Source organism: Ovis aries, chromosome X (assembly GCF_016772045.2).
Source record: "Ovis aries strain OAR_USU_Benz2616 breed Rambouillet chromosome X, ARS-UI_Ramb_v3.0, whole genome shotgun sequence".
Taxonomy (NCBI): Eukaryota; Metazoa; Chordata; class Mammalia; order Artiodactyla; family Bovidae; genus Ovis; species Ovis aries.
This window is the reverse complement of record NC_056080.1, coordinates 111,825,533-111,848,449: the sequence shown is the minus strand read 5'-3', so window position 1 is coordinate 111,848,449 and position 22,917 is coordinate 111,825,533.

Genomic DNA, 22,917 nt, shown 5'->3' with positions numbered 1-22,917 from the left:
AGCAATCTGACTTGTTTTTTTTTTTAACATCAAATATTCACTCCATTCTTTTGCTTGCATGATTCCCAAAGAGAAATGAGATATAATTCTTATGTTTGTTCTTCTAGGTAAGGACTCCTCCTTGCTCCCACCCCAGTTTTTTTCAAGAGTTTTTTAAAAATTTATTATTATTGATTTTCTGAAGTTCTGAATATCATGGATAGGCCTCAGTTCAGTTCAGTTCAGTTCAGTTGTTCAGTCATGTCCGACTCTTTGTAACCCCATGAATTGCAGCACGCCACGCCGCCCTGTCCATCACCAACTCCCGAAATTCACTCAAACTCACTTCCATTGAGTTGGTGATGCCATCCAGCCATCTCATCCTCTGTCGTCCCCTTCTCCTCCTGCCCCCAATCCCTCCCAGCATCAGAGTCTTTTCCAATGAGTCAACTCTTCACATGAGCTGGCCAAAGTACTTGAGCTTCAGCTTTAGCATCATTCCCTCCAAAAATACCCAGGGCTGATCTCCTTTAGAATGGACTGGTTGGATCTCCTTGCAGTCCAAGGGACTCTCAGGAGTCTTCTCCAACACCACAGTTCAAAAGCAGCAATTCTTCGGCGCTCAGCTTTCTTCACAGTTTAACTCTCACATCCATACATGACTACTGGAAAAACCATAGCCTTGACTTAGACGGACCTTTGTTGGCAAAGTAGTGTCTCTGCTTTTCAATATACTGTCTAGGTTAGTCATAACTTTTCTTCCAAGGAGTAAGCGTCTTTTTATTTCATGGCTGCAGTCACCATCTGCAGTGATTTTGGAGCCCCCAAAAATAAAGTCTGCCACTGTTTCCACTGTTTCCCCATCCATTTCCCATGAAATCATGGGACCAGATGCCATGATCTTTGTTTTCTGAGTGCTGAGCTTTAAGCCAACTTCTTCACTCTCCTCTTTCACTTTCATCAAGAGGCTTTTTAGTTCCTCTTCACTTTCTGCCATAAAGGTGGTGTCATCTGCATATCTGAGGTTATTTATATTTTTCCCAGCAATCTTGATTCCAGCTTGTGTTTCTTCCAGCCCAGCATTTCTCATGATGTACTCTGTGGATATGCCTAGATGTAATTTATTTAAGCAGTTCTCTTGTTTGGTGTTCTTTTAGCATCCTGGATCTATGGTTTGTTTACTGACATTAATTTGGGAAAATTATCAGCACTATTACTTCAAATATTTCTTCTATCTTCAAATATTTCTTCTGTTCCTTTCTCTCTTCTCTTTCAGGTTTTCCTATTACCCATATATTTTAACTTTCATAGTTTTCCTACAGTTCTTGGATATTCTGTTCCATTTTTTCAGTCAATTTTTTTTTATTTTCTGTTAAGATTCTGCTGACATAAGGTTCTGTGAGTCTTCTTACAAGTGTGTCCATAAATATCATAAATGTATCACAGATACTGTTCATTTTTGTTATAGTGTTAGCATTTGATCCTTTCTTAGAGTTTCCATCTTCCTGTTTACATTACTTAATTATTGTTGTTTGTTGTCAAGTTTTTCTATTAGAGACCTTTGCATATTAATTGTAGTTATCTTATATTGCTACTCTGATATCTCCAACATTCTTTTCATATTTGTTTGTGGTCTTGATGCTTGCTTTGTCTCTTAAAACTGTGTTTTTTGCCTTCTAGTATGTAGTTGTTTATAGAAAGCTGGACATTGTGTAGTACATTAAAAAAAAAATGGGCCAAAGAACTAAACAGACATTTCTCCGAAGAAGACATACAGATGGCTAACAAACACATGAAAAGATGCTCAACATCACTCATTATCAGAGAAATGCAAATCAAAACCACAATGAGGTACCATGTCACACCAGTCAGAATGGCTGCTATCCAACAGTCTACAAGCAATAAATGCTTTATAGGGTATGGAGAAAAGGGAACCCTCTTACACTGTTGGTGGGAATGCAAACTACTACAGGCACTCTGGAGAACAGTGTGGAAATTCCTTAAAAAACTGGAAATAGAACTGCCACATGACCCAGCGATCCCACTTCTGGGCATACACACTGAGGAAACCAGAATTGAAAGAGACACATGTACCCCAGTGTTCATCACAGCACTGTTTAAAATAGCCAGGACATGGAAGGAACCTAGATGTTCATCAGCAGACGAATGGATAAGAAAGCTATGGTACACATACATGATGGAGTATTACTCAGCCACTAGAAAGAATACATTTGAATCAGTTCTAATGAGGGGGATGAGATTGGAGCCTATTATACAGAGTGAAATAAGCCAGAAAGAAAAACACCAATACAGTATACTAATACATATATATGGAATTTAGAAAGATGGTAACGATAACTCTGTATGCGAGACAGCAAAAGAGACACAGATATATAGAACAGCCTTTTGAACTCTGTTGGAGAGGGCCAGGGTGGGATGATTTGGGAGAATGGTATTGAGACATGTATATTATCATATGTAAAACAAATCACCAGTGCAGGTTCGATGCATGATACAGGATGCTCGGGGCTGGTGGACTGGGATGACCCAGAGGGATGGTATGGGGCAGGAGGTGGGAGGGAGCTTCAGGATGGGGAACACATGTATACCTGTGGTGGATTCATGTCAATGTGTGGCAAAACCAATATAGTATTATAAACTAATTAGCCTCAAGTAAATTTGTATTTAAACAATTGTAAATGAACTTTCAGTAATAATGCTGGTGAGGTGCAGGGAGAAAGAAAGTGTTCTATAGTCCTGTGATTATCTCTCTGTCTTTTAGTAAGCTTGTGCTCTGATTATCTCTCTGTCTTTTAGTAAGCTTGTGCTCATGGACTGTGTAGTTCAAAAGTGTTTCTATTCTCCCACCTCTTTAGGCAGTTCAGTGGGCTGGATTAGGGAGCTTACATTATTTCTTTTCCCCCCTTGGAAAGCAAGATGCTGGAGTTGGATATCTCCATTCCCCCAGGTCAGTTACACCTTTTTTTGTTGTTGTTGTTGTTACTGTCTTTTTCTTTTGGGGAGCTACACTGTACAGCATGCAGAACTTCCCTGGCGAGGGATCGAACCTGTGCCCCCTACATTGGAAGTGTGGAGTCTCAACCACTGGACCACCAGGGAAGTCACAGTTAGGCTTTGATAAAACTCCAATGGGTTGGACTCTACTAAAATAGTTTCTCTTTTGAGGGTAGGCTTTTTTAAGAGAAAAGAATGCTTTGGTATGTTTTTAAAAATGTATTTTCTCCTCTGCCCCCCAGAATCATGAAGAAATTTTTCTCTCATCGTAACTGTGAGAATCTAGGAGAGTCCCTGGCAGTAAAATGCAAAAGTGTGGGAATGCCCCCCTAAGACTGGCAGCTCTTAAGAGTTTTTGACTCTCAGATTTGTTTACAATGAACCTCTAGCCATTTTCAAACTATAGTTTGAGTTTTCCTACCCTAGTACTGGTTCTTATTTATGTTTTTGCTTATGGATATCTGCTTGAAAAGTCATGATGTTCTTAGATCTGAAAAGAGTTGTTGGTTTTCAGTTTTTCAGCTTTTTATTTGTTGGATAGCATGGAGTGATAACTTCCAAACTCCTCTCATGATGAACTGGAGACCAGACATTTAAGTACTTTCTTGGTCTTTAGGTAGCATACTCACTGCCTAAGTCATCATGATTTGTTTACTGTATCTTATAGCTATCAACTGTCAGCCAGTTAGTTAGTTTGCTTTTTGTGTCTGTCTCTTCAACTAGAAAGGTATTGCATGGAAACATGGCCTTGTTTGTCTTCTTAACCTCTGTATTCCTTTCATCTAAAACAATGACTAGTACTCAGTAGGCTCTCTTAATTATTTTGTATATGAATGGATGAGTGAGACACCTGAGTTATAAGATCAATCTTTGACTTTGTGTGATTCTGTGATTCGGTTTGGATTTTCCCACTTATTTGTCTTAGACATATACATTTCTTAATATTATTTTGAAATAGAGGTTCATCAGTATGTGGGCCAGTACAAATAATAGGAGTTGAAAGTCTCTCAATCTATGGCTATCCATTTAAGCAGAATTATCTGTAACAGTCAGCTTTGGATACAGTCTCTGTTGGATTTGTAAGTAAATGCAAAGCCAGCAATGGGAAGCAGTGTGGGACAGAGTTAAAAAGTAAATACCAAAATAAAGGTTATTGTTACATGGCACTGATGGATTTTAGATCACCTGATAAGCTTTCTACTGCTTGCTGAGAGTGCATTCATCTCTAACTTTAAAAGTCCTGAACACTACACACTGATAAGAGATTAGCATTGTGATTCTGGGCATAGTCAGTTGCCAAGTTTCCATTCACCTATTATATAGCAGCCTTTCCAAACACTGACCTTTTCATTATCACTGTAGTTTTCTTGCCTTTTTGTTTGTTTGTTTGTTTTCCCCAATGTTTGTGATTCCTAATGCTGTTTATTTAGAATGGTTTCTGGACATTCTGCATGGCATGTATAAAAATGTAAGAAAAGAGATTAAAGTTGTAATAACTTCATATTGTTTAGAAATAAAAGATGCCAAGAATGTATTTTTCATAAACACTGAGTGCCTATTGTAAGATAAATAATTTTAGGAATTGTGAATATTTGAATAATCAATCTTGAGAAATTGTATCTAACATTGTAGTGATGATCATCATCTCTTTTAGACTTTAAGTATCAACCTTCTTTAGAAATGAAGTTAACTTGGTTTCTAACTCCTTAAGAGCAGTGTGTCTTGTGTATTGCATGTGTCCTAATCTACAGTTGACAGTTAAGAGCAAATATAGGCTCGGCACATGAACTATATTTTTCTTATTCTATCAATTTTTTTGTCATCAAGTTTATTGATTACTCTTTGGCCATTACAAGAATGGGACAGAGTGCTGTCACTCATTAATTCTCTAGTAGTTATCTAAGTGTGGCCTGACAAAATTGTTTATGAACATATCAGTTTTGGATTTTCTTCCATTTTGATGATCTGTAATATAACAATTGATTGTTATCAGTGAACCAGCCTGATTGAATTGACCCTACAAGCCCTAGTCCAGCTATTGTTACATGTTTTCTCTGGGTTGCTTGGTTTAACAAACAGCCCCTTGTTATTCAGGGCTTAAAAAAAAACAAATATGCATTTCTTATTTACGTTACTTTAGGGTTTAAGGTACCTTGTTAATCTGTTGTGCTCCCTTGAGTTTTGTTAGCATATGTTGGCCTTATTAGACTTTACTGGGCCTTATGTGCTGGGCTTAGTTAGGTTTGGCAACACATGTCTCTGCATTTCTTGCCATTCAGAAATCTGCACTAAAGTGTCCATTATCTTGGACATAGTATTCTAATGATTGAGGGCAATATCTTTTAATGATTAAAAGCAAGAACGCCACACGCCACAGTTGGTTTTAAAGCTTCTGTTCACATACAGCAATAGTTGCATGGCCATGACCAAACTCAATAGGGCAGAGAATACATGGCAAGAACAAGCATGGAAGAAATGATATTGAATGATAGTTCAATCTGCTACAAAAAATTACTTCACCAACATACACCTCTTTATTCCTAACTTTTATCCCATAACATGGATAATGAATAACTATTCAGTTGCCAGTTATGACATTATATTCAAATATCAAGAATAAACAACAGATATTTTTCTTTCCTAACCATCAGACCATTTTTCTTTCCTACCAATCAATGGGTAGTACTTTGATCAAGTACTTCACTGGTAGTCCAGTGGCTAAGACTCTAGCTCCTAATGCAGGGGGCCAGGGTTCAGTCCCTGGTCAGGGAACTTGATCCCACATGCCACAACTAAGACCCAGTGCAGCCAAATAAATTTAAAATATTTCTTAAAAAGAAAAAAAAAAAGACTGTCATTTATTAATATATTTAACCCTTCTTAAACCTATTAAGTTTTTAGCTTGTAGCCTCTTGAGTAATGTGTTTTACATATTTTGTTTTGATTAAATTCTTAGCTAATTTTTTTTTTACTTTAGAAAAGACAATTTTGTAAAATTGGAAATAATTTTAGACCATTCAGCTGATATGACTATTTTGAAAATCTTGTTAAGAATTAGATAAACATGAATGTTAATAAATCTGAAGCAGTAGTTGATTGATAAATCGTATTATCTCTTTATCCAAATATATTGTTTGAATATTTCACTTGGTTTTGGTTTTAAAATGTGCCCAAGACTGTATGGATTTCCTCAACTATCACTTGGATTTGTTGTGATAGAATGTATCATAACATGGTGGATAAAACTTGGACTTGGTAATTAGGTATGACCCTATAGTCATTAGTCATCGTTTAACATTTGATGTGACAGTGAATTAGTTTTTCCACTTTTCTCTTTCACGGTTTGATTTTTTTAAAAGCACCACTACTACAAAAAAAGAAAACTACAGGCCAATATCACTGATGAACATAGATGCAAAAATCCTTAACAAAATTCTGGCAAACAGAATCCAATAACATATTAAAAAAATCATACATCATGACGAAGTGGGCATTTTCCCAGGGATGCAAGAATTCTTCAATATCTGCAAATCAATCAACATAATACACCACACTAACAAATTGAAAAATAAAAACCATATGATTATCTCAGTAGATGCAGAGAAAGCCTTTAACAGAATTCAAAATCCATTTATGATAAAAAGCCTCCAGAAAGCAGGAATAGAAGAAGGAACATAACTCAACATAATAAAAGCTATATATGACAAACACACAGCAAACATTATCCTCAATGGTGAAAAGTTAAAAGCATTTCCCCTTAAGTCAGGAGCAAGACAGGGATGCCCACTCTCACTCCAAAACTGTTCAACATAGTTTTGAAAGCTTTGGCTACAGCAATGAGAGCAGAAAAAGAAATAAAATGAATCCATTTTGGAAAAGAAGAAGTAAAACTCTCACTGTTTGCAGATGACATGATCCTCTACATAGAAAGCCCTAAAGACTCCACCAGAAAATTGCTAGAGCTAATCAATGAATATAGTAAAGTTTCAGGATATAAAATCAACACACAGAAATCCCTTGCATTTCTATACACTAACAATGAGAAGACACAAAGAGAACTTAAGGAAACAATTCCATTCACCATTGCAACAAAAATAACAAAATACTTAGGAATATATCTGCCTAAAGAAACAAAAGACTTATATATACCAAACTATAAAACACTGGTGAAAGAAATCAAAGAGGACACAAATAGATGGAGAAATATACCGTGTTCATGGATTGGAAGAATCAATATAGTGAAAAAGAGTATACTACCCAAAGCAATCTATAGATTCAGTGCAATTCCTATCAAGCTACCAACAGTATTTTTCACAGAACAAGAACAAATAATTTCACAATTTGTATGTAAATACAAAAAAACTCGAATTGCCAAAGCAATCTTGAGAAAGAAGAATGGAACTGGAGGTTGATTAACCTGCCTGATTTCAGGTTCTACTACAAAGCCACAGTCATCAAGACAGTATGGTACTGGCACAAAGACAGAAATGTAGATCAATGGAACAAAATAGAAAGCCCAGAGATAAATCCACACACCTATGGACACCTTATCTTTGACAAAGAAGGCAAGAATATAAAATGGAGAAAAGACAATCTCTTTAACAAGTGGTGCAGGGAAAACTGGTCAGCCACTTGTAAAAGAATGAAACTAGAACATTTTCTAACACCATACACAAACATAGACTCAAAATGGATTAAAGATCTAAACTATTAAACTATTAAAGACCAGAAAGTATAAAACTCTGAGAGGAAAACATAGGCAAAACACTCTCTGACATAAATCACAACAGGATCCTCTATGACCCACCTCCCAGAGTATTGGAAATAAAAGCAAAAATAAACAAATGGAACCTAATTAAAATTAAAAGCTTCTGTACAACAAAGGAAACTATAAGCAAGGTGAAAAGACAGTCTTCAAAATGGGAGAAAATAATAGCAAATGAAGCAATGGACAAAGAATTAATCTAAAAAGTATACAAGCAACTCCTGCAGCTCAATTCCAGAAAAATAAATGACCCAATCAAAAAATGGGCCAAAGAACTAAACAGACATTTCCCCAAAGAAGACATACAGATGGCTAACAAACACATGAAAAGATGCTCAGCATCACTCATTATCAGGAATGCAAATCAAAACCACAATGAGGTACCATTTCACACTAGTCAGAATGGCAGGTATCCAAAATTTTACAAGCAATAAATGCTGGAGAGGGTGTGGAAAAAAGGGAACCCTCTTACACTGTTGGTGGGAATGCAAACGAGTACAGCCACCCTGGAGAACAGTGTCTAGATTCCTTAAAAAACTGGAAATAGATCTGCCATATGACCCAGGAATCCCACTTCTGGGCATACACACTGAGGAAACCAGAATTGAAAGAAACACGTGTACCCCAATGTTCATTGCAGCACTATTTATAATAGCCAGGACATGGAAGCAACCTAGATGTCCATCAGCAGACGAATGGATAAGAAAGCTGTGATACATATACACAATGGACTATTACTCAGCCATTAAAAATACATTTTAATTAGTTCTAATAAGATGGATGAGACTGGAGCCTGTTACACAGAGTTAAATAAGCCAGAAAGATAGTATGCTAATGTATATATATGGAATTTAGAAAGATGGTAATGGTATCCCTGTATATGAGACAGCAAAAGAGACACAGATGTATAGAATAGTCTTTTGGACTCTGTGGGAGAGGGTGAGGGTGGGATGGTTTCGGAGAATGGCATTGAGACATGTATATTATCATATGTGAAATGAATCGCCAGTCCAGGTTCAATGCATGATGCAGGGTGCTTGGGGCTGGTGCACTGGGATGACCCTGAGGGATGGGATGCGAAGGGAGGTGGGAGGGGGGTTCAGAATGGGGAACACATGTACACCTGTGGTGGATTCATGTCAATGTATGGCAAAACCAATACAATATTCTAAAGTAATTAGCCTCCAATTAAAAAAAATAAATTTATATTTAAAAAGCCTCCTGTTTGATAGCAAAAATAAAAAGTACCACTACTAAACATCCAATCATATATAGCACTATACTGGCAGACACATACACACACACTAACACACACAGAAAGTCATGAACATGTACACAAGCTTGTGTGTGTGTGTGAGAAAAAGAGAAAAATAAATTCTTATCCCATGAGACCATTCCTGGTCTTGTCCTTCTCTTACAAGTCTTCCTGTCAATTTTCCGGTTGCTGTGGTTCAGCATAAGGTATAACAAGACAAACATAAGAAAGAAATATTTGTGCTTGAGTACACACAGAAGAAACTAGGACAGCTGTAAAAGTGACTAATGTTAATAATTTGGAACTATTCAACTTTGTCAACCAAAGGAAAAGTAATTCTCTTTCTTCTCTGAAAAGGCATAAGAGCCCATCTGTGTAGAGTTCACACAGTTTGCTTCTTTCTGAGGAGTCCAGGAATAATGTTCAGTAGAAAGCCCACCAGTCCCATTTACTCTGCATGAAAGGGTACTGAATGCCACCAGACCTGCCGTGAGTGACATTTTTCTCCTCATTTAATCACAGCAAGAGTCATTTTCACACAGCAAGGGATAGAAAACTTTCAAACTAATAAAAGCATACTTCCAAAGAAATTTGCAAGAACAATTGAAATGACTAGGAGAAATTATCCAATAAAATAATAGTAAAGCTATAAGCAGAAACCACAGGACTAAGATCATTGTCAACAGGGTATGTAAGACTCTTCACTTGAGACATAAGGACAAATCCTAATACTGAAGACAAAATCTTAATTGGAAAGAGCCAACAATAAGTCAAAAATATTTAAAGGAACTTAAAATACATTACTAAAGCAACCCATTAAATTATTTCAGTGCTTGTTCTCTGTTTTGACCAATTTAGTATTTTTGCCTCACAAAATTTTGGTAATAGCTATCCTTTTCTTTTTCTCTTTATTTTTTGCTTTTCTTCCCATATATTTTTTATTCAAAGTTTTATGTGAAGTGAATGAATGATCACACACCAAGAAAGAGTTCATCATTGATATATTTTCAGTCTCTCCCTTATAAAATCATCCATTGAATGTATTCAGAAGTCGAAGTACTGGACAGCATAGATCCAGCAAGTGTACTTACTTAACCATTCCCAAAAAACATGGAAACTACTTTCCTCAGAAAACTATCTTTTTTTGGTCTATCTTTCCTGCAGCTCAGTCCTCTCATTAGCTTTTTACTTAAACTTTTAGGAATTTTTAGATAATTGTATATTCTCACACAGTTGTAAGAACATAGACACCATAAAACAGAAACACATATTACCCACTTCCCCTTAGTGATAACATCTTGCAAAACTATAGTACAATATCACAACTACTATATTGACTTAAATAAAATTCATCTGACTTGTTCATATTTTCTTTCTTTACTATTACTTATTAATGTGCATTCATATTTAGAATTATGTAGGGTTTTCTTTTTTTGCTTACAACCACAATGAATACAGAATGTTTCCATGAATACAAGGATCCCTGATGTTGCCCTTTAATAACCAAACACATACACATATATCCTTTCCTCTATCTTACCTTAACACCTGCTAGTCAGTCTTCCATTTCTATAAACAATGCATTTTATAAGGATATTTTGGAGAAAATGGTACTATAAGGAACTCTGAAAATCTGCCTATCCTTAAAAGTAATGGGGAAAAAAAGGCAAACAGAATTAACTGTTTCAGATGTTAACCAAAACCTTGTAGTGATCCATTTAAGAAAAATGACTATCAGTAAGAACAGTGAGCTTTAAAGAGTTTTAATTCATTCTAGTCTGATCCTACACTCTGCATAAGTATAATTGATAGTAACACACAATCACATTACTGGAGGGAGAAAAATGGAACTTAGTCTCAAAGATTTGTTTTTATTTGATTTGGCTGGTGGTTCCCTGAAAGACCATATGAAAATATTAGTGTTACTTTGCCCAAGTCAGAACTGATACAGTGCTCAATCACTATATGGGGATGTCTGTTGAAACTTTTGCAGACAAATATTTGAATCACCTATGTTTAAAGTGATGAATAACAGCTGAGAAAAACAGAGTAACCAAAAATCTTGGGAAGAAATGTTGGGGGAAAAGATTACACAAGGGCTTTTAAAAGTTCTAACTAATTTCTGAGAATCTAGAGGACAATAACAAGACCAGGGTTGTGAACATGCTTAGGAATGCTTAGAGCTTGAGAAGACTCTAAGCTCTCATCTCTGGTTGACCTTGAAGGTCTGTGCAAACATGAAGTGAACAATAAGGCAGAGGTGTTACTTCCCAGCTGTGTTAAAAGAGTGGCTCAGGTTGCACAAAGAACCTTTGCACAAAACCCAAGAGATTTTGCTTCCAGGAGTCTTAAGGAAGTTATCTGGAATTGACTGGAAAGCTAATAAATAGATTTCTATGGCCAACCAAGAGTAAAGACTTACAGAATTAGTTCAAAAAGTTATAAAACAACAAAAAGCAACAAAAGCAGAGCTTGAGTAGAAGAGAGACTATCACCACAGGAGTTGTTGCTTTATAATAGTAAAAATACCTGGCTTTCCATAAAAACTTGCTTAATACTGCAAAGAAATAAGAATATGTCATACATAAGAAACAAAAGCAATCAACAGAAACTATCCCTGAAGAAACCTAGATGTTTGATATATTAGAGAAATAATGAATATTCAGTTTAATTCAGTTGCTCAGTCTTGTCTGATGCTTTGCAACCCCATGGACTGCAGCACGCCAGGCCTCCCTGTCCATCACCAACTCCAAAAGCTTGCTCAAACTCACGTCCATCAAGTCGGTGATGCAATCAAACTGTCTCATCCTCTGCCATCCGCTTCTCCTCCTGCTTTCAATCTTTCCCAGCATCAGAGTCTTTTCCAAGGAGTCAGTTCTTTGCATCAGGTGGCCAAAGTATTGGAGTTTCAGCCTCAGCATCACTCCTTTCAATGAATATTTGGGACTGATTTCCTTTAGGATGGATTGGTTGGGTCTTCCTGCAGTCCAAAGGACTCTCAAGAGTCTTCTCCAACAGCACTGTTCAAAATCATCCATTCTTTGGCACTCAGTTTTCTTTATAGTCCAACTCCATACATCCATACATGACTACTGGAAAAACTGTAACTTTGACTAGATGGACCATTGTTGGTAAAGTAATGTCTCTGCATTTTAATATGCTGTCTAGGTTGGTCATAACTTTCCTTCCAAGGAGCAAATGTCTTTTAATTTCATGGCTGCAGTCACCATCTGCTGTGATTTTGGAGCCCAAGGAAAAAAGTCTGTCACTGTTTCCCCATCTATTTGCCATGGAGTGATGAGACTGGATGCCATGATCTTAGTTTTTTGAATGTTGAGTTTTTGGCCAGCTTTTTCACTCTCCTCTTTCACTTTCATCAAGAGGCTGTTTAGTGCCTCTTTGTTTTCTGCCATAAGGGTGGTGTCATCTGCATATCTGAGGTTATTGATATTCCTCCTGGCAATCTTGATTCCAGCTTGTGCTTCATCCAGCCCAGTATTTCTCATGATGTACTCTGCATTTAAGTCAAATAAGTAGAGTGACTGTTTATAGCCTTGACGTACTCCTTTCCTGATTTGGAACCAGTCTGTTGTTCAATGTTCAGTTCTAACTGTTGCTTCATAACCTGAATAGAGATTTCTCAAGAAGCAGGTCTGCTGGTATGGTATTCCCATCTCTTTAAGAATTTTCCAGTTTGTTGTGCGATCCACACAGTCAAAGGCTTTGGCATAGTCAATAAAGCATAAGTAGATGTTTTTTCTGGAACTCTCTTGCTTTTTCAGTGATCCAACGGGTGTTGGCAATTTGATCTCTGGTTCCTCTGCCTTTTCTAAAACCAGCTTGAGTATCTGGAAGTTCGTGGTTCATGTATTGCTGAAGCCTGGCTTGGAGAATTTTGAGCATTACTTTACTAGTGTGTAAGATGAGTGTAGTTGTGCAATAGTTTGAGCATTCTTTGGCATTGCCTTTCTTTGGGATTGGAATGAAAACTGACCTTTTCCAGTCCTGTGGCCACTGCTGAGTTTTCCAAATTTGCTGGCCTATTGATTGCAGCACTTTCTTTTTTAATATAAATTTATTCATTTTAATTGGAGGCTAATTACTTTAGAATATTGTATTGGTTTAGCCATACATCAACATGAATCTGCCATGGGTGTACATGTGTTCCCCATCCTGAACCCCCTCCCACCTCCCTTCCCACACCATCCCTCTGGGTCATCCCAGTGCACCAGCCCCAAGCAGCCTGTATCATGCATTGAACCTGGACTGGCGATTCATTTCACATATGATGTTATACATGTTTCAATGCCATTCTCTCAAATCATCCTACCCTCACCCTCTCCCACAGAGTCCAAAAGACTATTCTATACATCTGTGTCTCTTTGCTGTCTCTCATACAGGATTATCATTACCATCTTTCTATATTCCATATATATGCATTAGTAGTGTTTTTCTTTCTGACTTACTTCACTCTGTATAATCGGCTCCAGTTTCATCCATCCCTTTAGAACTGATTCAAATGTATTCTTTTTAATGGCTGAGTAATACTCCATTGTGTATATGTACCACAGCTTTTTTATCCATTCATCTGCTGATGGACATCTAGGTTGCTTCCATGTCCTGGCTATTATAAATAGTGCTGAGTGCAATACTTTCACAGCATCATCTTTTAGGATTTGAAATAGCTCAACTGGAATTCCATCATCTCCAGTAGCTTTGTTCATAGTGGTGCTTCCTAAAGCCTACTTGACTTCACATTCCAGGATGTCTGGCTTTAGGTGAGTGATTATATCATCATGATTATCTGGGTCATGAAGATGTTTTTTTGTACAATTCTTCTGTGTATTCTTGCCACCTCTTCTTAATATCTTCTGCTCCTGTTAGGTCCATACCGTTTCTGTCCTTTATGGAGCCCATCTTTGCATGAAATATTCCTTTGGTATCTCTAATTTTCTTGAAGAGATTTCTAGTCTTTCTCATTCTATTGTTTTCCTCTATTTCTTTGTATTGATCACTGAGGAAGGCTTTCTTACCTCTTCTTGGTATTCTTTGGAACTCTGCATTCAAATGAGTATATGTTTCCTTTTCTCCTTTGCCTTTTGCCTCTCTTTTCAAAACTATTTGTAAGGCCTCATCAGACAACCATTTTGCCTTTTTTGCATTTCTTTCTCTTGGAGATGGTCTTGATCCCTGTCTCCTGTACAATGTCACGAACCTCCATCCATAGTTCTTCAGGCACTCTATCAGATATAATCCCTTGAATCTATTTCTCACATGCACTGTATAAGTGTAAGGGATTTGATTTAGGTCATATCTGAATGGCTTAGTGTTTTTCCCTACTTTCTTCAATTTAAGTCTGAATTTGGCAATAAGGAGTTTGTGATTAGAGCCACAGTCAGCTCCTGGTCTTGTTTTTGTTGACTGTATAGAGCTTCTCCATCTTTGGCTGCAAAGAATATAATCAATCTGATTTTGGTGTTGACCATATGATGATGTCCATGTGTAGAGTCTTCTCTTGTGTTGTTGGAAGAAGGTGTTTGGTATGACCAGTGCGTTCTCTTGGCAAAACTCTGTTAGCCTTTGCCCTGCTTCATTCTGTACTCTAAGGCCAAATTTGCCTGTTATTCCAGGTGTTTCTTGACTTCTTACTTTTGCATTCCAGTCCCCTACAATGAAAAGGACATCTCTTCTCGGTGTTAGTTCTAGAAGGTCTTTCAGGTCTTCATAGAACTGTAAAATTTGAGCTTCTTCAGCATAACTGTTCGAGGCATAGACTTGGATTACTGTGATATGGAATAATTTGCATTGGAAACGAACAGAGACCATTCTGTCATTTTTGAGATTGCATCCAAGTATGGCATTTCAGACTCTCTTGTTGACCATGATGGCTACTCCATTTCTTCTAAGTGATTCTTTTCCACAGTAGTAGATATAATGGTCATCTGAGTTAAAGTCACCCATTCCAGTCCATTTTAGTTTGCTGATTCCTAAAATGTTGACGTTCACTCTTGCCATCTCCTGTTTGACCACTTCCAATTTGCCTTGATTCATGGGCTGAACATTCCAGGTTCCCATGTAATATTTCTCTATAACATCAGACTTTACTTCCATCACCAGTCCTATCCACAACTGGGTGTTGTTTTTGCTTTGGCTCTATCCCTTCATTCTTTCTGAAGTTATTTCTCCACTGATCTCCAGTAGCATACTGGGCTCCTAATGACCTGGGGAGTTCATCTTTCAGTGTCCATTCTTTTTGCCTTTTCATGTTGTTCATGGGGTTTTCAAGGCAAGAATACTGAAGTCGTTTCCCATTCCCTTCTCCAGTGGACCACGTTTTGTCAGAACTCTTCACCATGACTCGTCCATCTTGGGTAGCCCTACACAACATGGCTCATATGGCTCATTGAGTTAGACAAAGCTGTGGTGCACGTGATCAAATTGGTTAGTTTTTTTTCATTATGGTTTTTATTCTGTCTGCCCTCTGATGGAAAAGGAGAAGCTTATGAAAGCTGTCTGATGGGAGAGACTGACTGATGGGGAAACTGGCTCTTGTCCTGAAGGGTGGGGTCATGCTCAGTAAATTTTTAATCCAATTTTCTGTATTTTTTGTTGATGGGTAGAGCAGTGTTCCCTCCCTGTTATTTACCTGGGGCCATAGTTTCAGCTCAGTCTTGTCAGACTTTTTGTGACTTCATGTACTACAGCATGCTAGGCTTTCCTGTCCATCAAGAAGTCCCAGAGTTTACTTAAATTCATATCCATTGAGTCAGTGATGCCATCCAACCATCTCATCCTCTGTCATCCCCTTCTCCTCTTGCCCTGCTCCAGCACCACCATGCAGCCACCCACTCCAGTGCCGCCACGCAGCCCTTCAACATTACCTTGGTTTGTATCATTCTTTTGACTCCACTTGAATTCCTGCTAGATTCCTGTTGGTAACTTGTGTGATGGAAGTCACTTCTTTGTTTGGCTGTGTGATATTAGGTGATCTTTCAGGAATTCTAAATCTTGTAGTGGTAGGTGTCTCCCCTAGTCTATTTCAGAAATCTGGTAATAATGAGTTTACCACTCTTTTTTACTTATGGTGCTGGGGAAGAGAAGAAACTTCCTGGGTCAAATTTTGCTTAGGATAGAGGTCGGAGGCAGCAGTGTCTGCTACTTAGTGGAAGGTTGGGAGTACCCAAAACTGGCTAACTGCCATAGAGTAGAAGCCTGAGAGATGCTGGGTTTAGATATTTCTCTTCTTCAGGAGACTTCTGTCTTGGGTCATCTTCTGCTGGTGCTGGAGCATCAGGAGACACCAGGTCTACAGGTGCTGCTGGTAGTGAAACAGGTGTCAATCTGCTGCTGCCAGGTTTGGAGCAGGGGATGAGTTCACCAGCACAGTTTCTGCTGTTGCTGATGTTCTGGGCACAGTGACAGCATTGCTGCTAGGGTGTGTGTATTCCCATTAAATCCCTGCTATGCTTTCCCTTTGTAAATTCTTTGGCCAGAAGAAACAGGCCTTTTTGTTTGACATTTTAAAGGCAAAAAGGAGTTAACCTATCCAGTAAGAATTGTACATCTTTAGAACTCAAAATAATATACAGGAAGAGTCACACATGGGTGTTAAGAAGGTATTAAACATAGCAAGTGTCATATTGTGTCAACAGCTATGTACTATATACTCAGCACTGTGCCAGGCAGTATGTATACATTTAAAAGGTGTATCTGGGAAAGGGAATGGCAATCCACTCCAGTATTCTTGCCTAAAGAATTTCATGAACATAAGAGCCTGGTGAGCTACAGTCCATGGAGTCACAAAGAGTTGGACATGGCTAAGAGACTAACACTCACAAAGAGGTATATATTTATGTATTTTCATATTCATGCATTTTTAATTCATTTATGTGTATTCCATTTTAAATTTGTAACATAATACTTTCATTGGCTATCTTTTATTTCCTTTACCAAGTAATCTGATTATTTTTAAATAGGAAATAGACTCAATAAAACAGTAATAAGTATATATGTATTGCTGTATCTATATGCCTATTTATATACATATATCTGTATGTTGCATAGACATATCTATTGTATATAATATGTATATGAGAAGTAGGTATGTATTGATAGCTAGTTATATAAAAAGATTCCTAAGTTTATCCATCCATCTGTTACATCAGTGCTTTTTCAGTAGAAAAGGAAAATAAATTATTTCTTCTTGTAAATCTGAAATTTATCTATTGCAGATAAATGAGAATATTTTGTTTTGAGTGAGTGAGTGAAAGTCACTCAGTTGTGTCCAACTCTTTGCGACCCTGTAGACTGTAGCCCACCAGGCTCTCCTCTGTCCATGGGATTCTACAGGCAAGAATACTTGACTGGGTTGCCATTCCCTTCTCCAGGGGATCTTCCCAAACCAGGGATTGATCCAAGCTCTCCCTTTTTATCTTCTTTTCATTTTGCTTCCTTTTGGTTTTTACCCTACTGGAGTCTTTGGAAACGGTGCATATGTGTAATAACAACATCTACCATACCTCTTCATTTTCGCTTAGGATGGATTTGAAGAGCCAAAACAGGAAAATACTTAAGAAGACCTGAGACTCTTAACAGAGAAATAAATTAGAGCTGCTGTTTCTTTTAGCTTTGCTTTCCTGTTCTTTATTATTATTTTTTAAATGTAATGTCTCCTTTTATCAACCATCATCATTTCACACTGTAAAAAAGTGAAATCACTAAAGGAAAATAGCCTTATGAATCTTCTGAGTGTGGAGAGAAACAGCCATGGTATAGATGAATGGATTAATAGGGAGACACTTAACTCCAGGGGTTTACAGTTGGTAAAAACTCAGGCATTGTTGTATAATAAATATCATGTGTTACACAACAAAAGTCCTTCTACTCAAGGCTATGGTTTTTCCAGTGGTCATGTATGGATGTGAGAGTTGGACTATAAAGAGGGCTGAGCACCGAAGAATTGATGCTTTTGAAGTGTGGTGTTGAAGAAGACTCTAGAGAGTCCCTTGGACTGCAAGGAGATCCAACCAGTCCATCCTAAAGATCAGTCCTGAGTGTTCACTGGAAAGACTGATGCTGAAGCTGAAACTCCAATACTTTGGCCACCTCATGTGAAGAGTTGACTCATTGAAAAGACCCTCATGCTGGGAGGGATTGGGGGTAGGAAGAGAAGAGGACGACAGAGGATGAGATGGCTGGATGGCATCTCCAACTCAATGAACATGAGTTTGAGTGAACTCCGGGAGTTAGTGATGGACAGGGAGGCCTGGCGTGCTGTGATTCATGGGGTCCCAAAGAGTCGGACACAACTGAGCGACTGAACTAAACTGATGTGTTACATAATGACTGGGTACTAATTGCTTGCAGCAACACAAGCATAAGCAATCCTTCAAAATCAAGTATAAATATAACAAAGAAGGCAATATGGAAAAATTCAGTCATGTCCAACTATTGCTATTTCTTGGGTGACTCTACTGATCAGTAGTCAGTTTACTCAACAAAATGTGAGAACAAGAGAATTTTAGAAGGCAGCAATTTTAAAGTAATGAAAGCTATGCAAAATACCCTGCAGTCCTTCATTATATAGTTCATAAGTATGAAAAAAAAAAAGAATTCTAGGCTGTTAATTAGTTCATAATTCTGGAAAATATTTTTCCATGCAGTGAATCTATAACTGGAGTTGTAGCCTTTCCCTTCTCCAAGGTCAGGAAGCTGACCTAGGAATCGAACCAGGGTCTCCTTCAATTTTGTTCTATATTTAAGCATATTCTACTAATGTACTCCCTTGTATTAGCTACACAGTCAGTTGTCTTTGTTAAGCATCTAAAAAGCTTCCAGGTAGCCTCAATCACTTAGTTCTTGTTTTAGGCTCTTGCATCTTTCACTGTTCCTTTTCAGCATTTAAACAACAAGAAATCGTTTATCTTAAGTGAGTGAGGAGCCTTATACTCAACCTCTTTCAGAGAATGTGTATATTTCTTTAATCATATAAGTGATACTTTGAATATCTACCAGTGTTTTTGACACAGTGCTAAGACTCTATCTGAAAAAAAAAATCAATGTTTTTAAATTCTTTTGGCGTATTATAAAATGGAAAGTAGAGATCTTTACTTCTTATTTTGAGGTTAAATCAAAGAGTCATTTTTGTGCTACTAATTTGATATAACAGTTTTATTCAATTAGTAGTTTTACATGAACACATTTATCTTTTTCAGTTAGGCAAGAATTCCTTTTTTTTTTTTTTACAAAACAGCTGTATTAAGATGTAATTCACATAACATAAATTAACTTTTAAAGTGGATGATTCAATATTTTTTAGTACTGCAATTGACCCTTGAACAATGTGGGGGTTAGGGTTGCTGCATGTTCCCCCCAGTTGAAAATCCAAGTATAACTTTACAATTGGCCTTCTGTATCCCTGGTTCTGCATCAAGGACAGCGTAGTACTATAGCACCTATTTATTAAACAAATTCCATATATAAGTGGACTCATTCAGTTCAAATCCAGGTTGTTCAAGGGTTAACTGTATATTCACAGAGTTGTACAACTATCACCTCTAATTTCAGAACATTTGCTTATTCTAAAAAAAAAATCCATACCCATTAGCAGTTTTTTCCTGTAAAATATATGGCTTTTTAGACATTAGCACATTTCTTTTTGACAAGAATTTAGGTATGTTTGTGATAATGAGATATAAAGTATTTCCTAAGCATAAGAAAGGATACCAACATTGATTTGGTGTTCTTAATAATTAGTTGTGACTTTCTAAACAAAAATCTAAAAAAAAAATGGATTATTTTTGGCTAGTCTTTAAAATATGGGGTCGTTCGTGCATTTTATTATAGAACCCATGGGTAAGGGATACATAAAGCATTTCTTGTATATGTGCAAATTTCCGTATACACTGACTTTCTTTTTAAGGGCTCTGATACCTATTCTGGGCTTCCCTGGTGGCTCAGTGGTAAAGAATACACCTGTCAATGCAGGAGACGTAGGTTCGATCCCTGGGTCAGTAAGATCCTCTAGAGAAGGAAACAGCAACCCACTCTAGCATTCTAGCCTGGAAAATCCCATGGACAGAGGAGCCTGGCAGGCTACAGTCCATAGGGTCACTAAAGAGTAAGACACAACTTAGCGACTAAGCGACAAGTACCGTTCCAAAATATTCAAAAACAGTTATGAATTTACTGTAAGAAAAATCCCCGCTCCAAAAATCTCCAGCTAAATTTTGACAGAAGATAAAGTTGGCATATTAAAAAGAAAGAAATTTGGACATTACACTAAATTCTAAATTTAATCAGTAATGTACTGAGGTTTTATAAGAATTTGCTAAAAATATTTTCTGAAGTTTTACCATTTTACATTCCCATTTTACACAATCCATAATGTGTAATATTCAGAGTAAAATAATCTTGGCCTAGAGTCTTCTTTGTGTGAAGATATTGATAACAAAATTTATTTATTTAATAGATATAAAGCTATTTAGAGTTTTTGCTTCATATTTAGTCGACCTTGGCAGGTTGTACTTCTGCAATAAATGAGAGTTCTATTGCTCCACATCCCAGAGGATACTGTGTTGTTGGAATGGCTATAGTTTCACCATTCCAGTGAGTATTTTGTTCTTGTGAATTTTCACTTTGTAATTTCTAAAGGTATTGAGAATTTTTCACATGCATATTGGAATGTCTTTTCACATGCATATTGTGAAATGTCTTTTCAATTATTTTGACATTAAACAAATACTGGATTTTGTTATTAAGTTGTGGAGCTCTTTATACATTGTGTATAGAAATCTTTTGTCATGTGTAAGACTTATGAATATTTTCTCCCAGTTTCTGACTGTTTTTCCAACTACTTAGTAGTGGATTTTGGAGATTATAAATTTTTAATTTTTATGAAATCTAATTTAAATTTTTAATGTTCATTGTTTCTTTTCTAAGAAATATTGTTCCATCAAGGATGGAAATATTTTTCTCTTGTTTTAATAAATATTATAGATTTTCATTATATGCATTTTCATATATCTTTTAGAATAACTTTTAAATTTCTATAGAAATAGTCACAGTGATTTTAATCAAGAACACATTAAATCAGTAGGTCAATTTTGGGGAAATTTTATTTTATCAACACTGAGTCTTCCAACTGATGATGGTTTAATGAAATCATATATGACATTCTAAGTTTTAACTTTCGTTCACAACATATATAAATAAAATGTGATATTGGCCTTGTTCTGCTAACTTTACTCACTAGCTATTATAGATTATTGAGGAATCCTTAGGATGGTCTATATATATGTGCTCATACCGTCTCTGAATAAACATAGTTTACTTTTTCCTTCTCTATCAGTATGCCTTTTATTTCCTTGTCTTGCCTTATTTCACTAAGAGGCCCTTCAGTAAAATGCTAAATGGAAATGGTGAGAGCAGATAACATAGTCTCGGTCCTGCTCTTAGGGGGAAAGCATTCAGTCTTTACCATCAAGTTTGAAATTTCCATAAGTTTTTTATAGATGCCCTTTTCAGGTTGAGAAAACCTCTTCTGTTGCTCTTCTATGTGTTGAAAGTTTTTGTTTGTTTTGCTTGATTGTTAATAGATTTTGAATTTTATTGAATGCCTTTTAAGCATTATTTGATTAAAATGTATTATTTCTCTGTTAAAATTGTTAATATTGTATGCTATATTTTTAATATTAAGCCAACCTTATATTTGCAAATATATTGTATTTTCAAAATGTTTCTTTATTCAGTTAAATAATATCTTAGGAAGGCAATTTGCAACTTTATTCATGAGGGATAATAGCCTGTAGTTTTCTTTTTCTTATTTGTTTGTCTGGAATCTATATCAGGAAAATCTTCTCCTCTTAAAAAAGTTTTGAGAAATATTTTCTCTTCAACTAATTTCTGAAAGAATGTATGGAATATTTAGCATTATGGCAACTATGAATATCTGCTAGAATTTACTGGTAAAATCATGACCTGGAGTTTTCTATATATGAAAGATTTTTATAAAAAATTAAATTTTTAAATATATAAATCCAAGATTTTTTATTTAGATGAACTTTGGTAAGCTGTATCTTTGAAAAGCTTGTTTATTTCATTAAACTCATCAAATTTATTGTCCCACTATTGTTCATAGTGGTATCTTATCCTTTTAAGAGTGGGAAATTTAAAAAAAAATGTTTTCCATATTTTATTCCTGATAATGGTAATGCGGTAAAGTTGAGTTCTTTCTCACTCTGTATCAATCGTCTGACTACCTTTCTGTTTATTGATCGTATTTGGATCATTTATCTAATTTACCTATATGTTGTTCAATCACTAAACTGAAAGTGAAATCGCTCAGTTGTGTCTGACTCTTTGCGACCCCGTGGACTGTAGCCCACCAGGCTCCTCTGTCCATGGGATTCTCCCGGCAAGAATACTGGAGTGGGTTACCATTTCCTTGGATCTTCCCAATCTAGGGATCAAACCCAGGTCTCCCGCATTGCAGGCAGACGCTCTGAGCCACCAGGGAAGCTCAAGTCCTGTCCAAGTCTTTGCGACCCCATGGGCTGCAGTATGCCAGGCTTTCCCATACTTCAGTATCTCCCAGAGTTTGTTCAAACTTATGTCCATTGAGTCAGTGAAGCTAGCCAACCATCTCATCCTCTGTTGCCCTCTTCCTCCTGCCCTCAATCTTTCCCAGCATCAGGGTCTTTTTTAATGAGTCGGCTCTTTGCATTACATGGCCAAAATAATGGAGCTTCAGTTTCGGCTTCAGTCCTCCCAGTGAATATTCAGAGTTGATTTCTTTTATTTTTTTTTTAATCTCTGAATAGTTCATTTATTCTTTAACCTCATAATCTCTTTTTTTTTGATAGCTGGAAATTTTATTTTATTTTATTTTATTTTATTTTTTTTT